This window comes from Quercus lobata, chromosome 2 (genome assembly GCF_001633185.2).
Source record: "Quercus lobata isolate SW786 chromosome 2, ValleyOak3.0 Primary Assembly, whole genome shotgun sequence".
NCBI classification, from domain to species: domain Eukaryota; kingdom Viridiplantae; phylum Streptophyta; class Magnoliopsida; order Fagales; family Fagaceae; genus Quercus; species Quercus lobata.
In genome coordinates this window covers 79364942-79368491 of record NC_044905.1, presented here as the reverse complement: position 1 = coordinate 79368491, position 3550 = coordinate 79364942, and the positions used below count along the sequence as shown (strand labels likewise).

The following is a 3550-nucleotide window of genomic DNA, read 5'->3' as shown; positions in this document are numbered from 1 at the left end:
GTTTCAGAAAAAGAAAAATCCATGATGTATTTCAGATTTTTAATAGAAAATTGTGGTATATTTTATAAAATAATAAACGTTTTAAGCCTGACTTTTGCTTGTGAACAGTCATTCTGAAGGGGGTTTCACGATATTTATATAGGACCAAATTACTTCAATCAAAGATTCAAATGGTCGGATTTCAAGTAAATCTCAATTAAATTTGGTTAATCCAATCAAAATTGATTGAAACGAACAAAAATTTTGGGCGGATAAAATTTGCTTAATCTCTTTATTCAAGACTTAAATTTCCGTTAAAATTAAAAGTCGATAAAATATGGTATCAACAGCACTAATATTTTGGCAACAACGAGTAGAGATCAAAGTAGCAGAGCTATTGATTTTTCCCAGTTTCCTTTTGTTTTTCAATGCTATGCTTAGGACGTAATATAATTGGGTTCACTCAGAGAGTGCCAGTGCAGTAAATCTAAATGTCTATATCTTAAATAATACCTTCTGTTTATTATTAAAAAACATTAACAATAACAACAAACGACCAACCTCATAAACAAGAAAATATAAAAAATAACTTTAAAAAAGGAAGACCAAATTGAGAGAGAGTCTAAAGACAAGCGAAGTAACAGATCCTAAGCTTAAGGAAAGTAGTAGCGTACATTAGCCTTTCGATAAAAGCACTTCACTCACCAATTTTTTTAAATTAATGGATGAGGAACCAAGTGGACCTGTGGCCTCTTCGGCCAATTTTTTCCACTCCATGGCCTTTTTCTTCATTTTCTTTCCCTTATCTCCTTGCAACAATTCTCTTACAATCTTCTCTACTTCCTCTCTTTTGACATCAAAGTCAATTTCCATGCCGATGGCCCATTCATTGCAAGTATACTTGCAATTCATTTGCTGATCTGAAAAGAATGGTAAGCAAAGCATTGGCACTCCTGCACACACACTTTCAATGGTTGAATTCCAGCCGCTATGTGTCAAGAACCCTCCAATTGAGGGGTGGTTTAGCACTTCCTCTTGAGGGCACCAACTAGTTATTAGACCTCTTTCTTTAATTTCCTCTTGAAACTCAGGTGACAAAATCGTTGATCCACCTTCAACTAAGTCAGGCCTAATTATCCACAAAAATGGGTGCTTACTATTTGCGAGTCCCCAACCAATCTCAACCAATTGCAATGGGGTCATGACAACTATGCTACCAAAACTCACATATATCACTGAGTTGGGTGCCTTTGAATTAAGCCAATTGAGGCACACATTTTCTTCCCTCCATAAACCATACCCAATTGATTCCAAATGATCATTGGATAAGTGATTGAGTTGTGGTTCTAGAGGGCCAATAGCATATACATGAGGAAACATGGTAGAGAGAGCATGCAAAACTTCATGCTCTAACTCATCGAATGTGTGAACAATAATTCCTAAAGCACTAGGAGCTCTCTCTGCTGCTTTAACCACAGATCTAAAAACAATTTCATTTGGATCAATGGTACTTACAAAGCTAATTGGAAGATCCCTTAAACGTATGTCTGTCATACCAGGAATTCAGTCTATAATTGTGTCAAGATACCCATTTGTCAGATAGCTCTCATCTGTAAAGACAAAAAAGTTTTCAGCATACAATGATTAATTACAATAAAATAATGCAAGATTTCAATTGGATTTTGCACTTTTTGTTACACCTTTAAGAGGTATGATGCCTTTGTCCTTGAGAGAAGGAAGCTGCAGAACACCCATTAAGCTGCAAGCAGAGATAGAGAAGAACATCACAACAGGGATTTTGAATTCTTGAGCAGTAGTAATTGTAAACGGCATGAAACCATCTGAGACAATACAAGTAACTGGAGGATTATCTGAAGTTGCACTGTTGAGTTTTACAAGGAGGTCAGAAAATGGAGCCAAGAAATTGTTCATAATGGATTCATTAAGAGAAGGGATGTCTTGAGTGGCGTTGATATCTGATGGAGGAAGGCCATCGGGGATGGTTTCGAATCGAAAGTCAGACAAGCCATCGAAGGAGTTGGGACCTCTAGATTTCATAAGACGTTGGTGGTTGAACTCAGTGTTCACAAAGGTTATGTGAAACCCTTCATGATGGAGAAGCTTTGAAAACTTTAGCATTGCCTTCATGTGACTTTGAGTTGGGCATGGAATACAAACTGCATGTGGCTTATCAGCTACTTGTGCCTTTGAATCCATTTCCTTCGTTCTATAGTGTGTGTGAGTGCAAAATGCATATGCCTAGTCTTATAATATATACATTCTCTTCCTTGGACGCCAAACATATGAGAAATATCCAGCCGCTGCTCTTTGACTCTTCTCTTCCTTGGATGCCAAACATATGAGACATCACCAGTGGCTGCTCTTTGACTCTTTCAAATAATGGACAACTTTTTCTCTTTTTGCTTAATAAAGAATGACCACCAACAATAGTTTGTCACATAATAAGCGTGTATCTTATAATATACTTTCTCTTCCTTTTGTGTGCTTGACAAGTCACTGACAACCCACGTGAACATCATTCAAAAATTCAAACTCTACCTCTTTTGTTTTTTTTTAATATAACATTATAACTATTTAATACTTATTCGATTTGTGTGCTCTGCCCACACATCAAAACACTACATGTACAATGACTAAGACTTTGTTTGAGGCCTATTTTAGTATTATTATTAACACATCAATATCAATTCTATTATAAATATATATATATATATATATATATATATATATTTCTTTTTTTATTATTTTTTTTTTTGCTGAGAATATTATATATTATATTTTACTAGTATAATGAATTAACATATAATAATATATAATATGTTATATATTATGTACCCGTTTGGTTTCAGCTGAAAGTAGCGTCCATGTTTTGCGTTTTCAGTTTTTTTTTTTTTTTTTTTGCGCGTGAACAGTAAAATCACATGATTTTACTGTGCAGGAGATAAAAAACACGGTTTATGCACTGTTCATGAGTCCACATACTATTCACACATTTAAAAATAATTTTGCTACAATGTTTTCAGTTTTTAGTTTTCAGCTTTCAGTTTCAGTAACAATAAGTTCAATCCAAACGGACCCTATATCTCACACTTATTCTTCTTGGACGATCTAATCATGTTTGCTAAAGTTGATGAAGAAACATGTGAGGCGATTTCAGAAGTGTTGCGGATTTTTGTATATAGTGGGTGCAATTGTACAAACAGTAATATACCATTGTATATTAAAGAGATGTGGTGTTTCTCTCTGCTCATACTGTGTGGTATTGATCTTCATATCCTGGCCGCTTTTAAGAACACTTGTTAAAGCTGTCATTTTACTACTATAACAATGTCACGAAACTGTGTTCAAGGCTTTAATTATTAAGCTGTTTTTTGGAAGCAACACTTACCAGCGACGCAGTAGTATGAGGATGATTGAAATAAACAAATACTAATGGTTATAAAAAGCTTAACTTATTCTCTTGGGCTTGGAGTATTTATAGTGCCATTGATGATATAGCTAGGATCGATATATGGGCGGATTTGGGTGAAGGGATTATAGGGTCCACTTG

The 3550-nt window shown here is 34.9% G+C and overlaps 1 pseudogene; it reads right to left on the bottom strand.

Annotated features, from left to right (window-relative positions):
• Nucleotides 1-539: 539 nt before the first annotated feature.
• LOC115978323 lies at nucleotides 540-2397 on the bottom strand (annotated as a pseudogene).
• Nucleotides 2398-3550: the final 1153 nt, after the last annotated feature.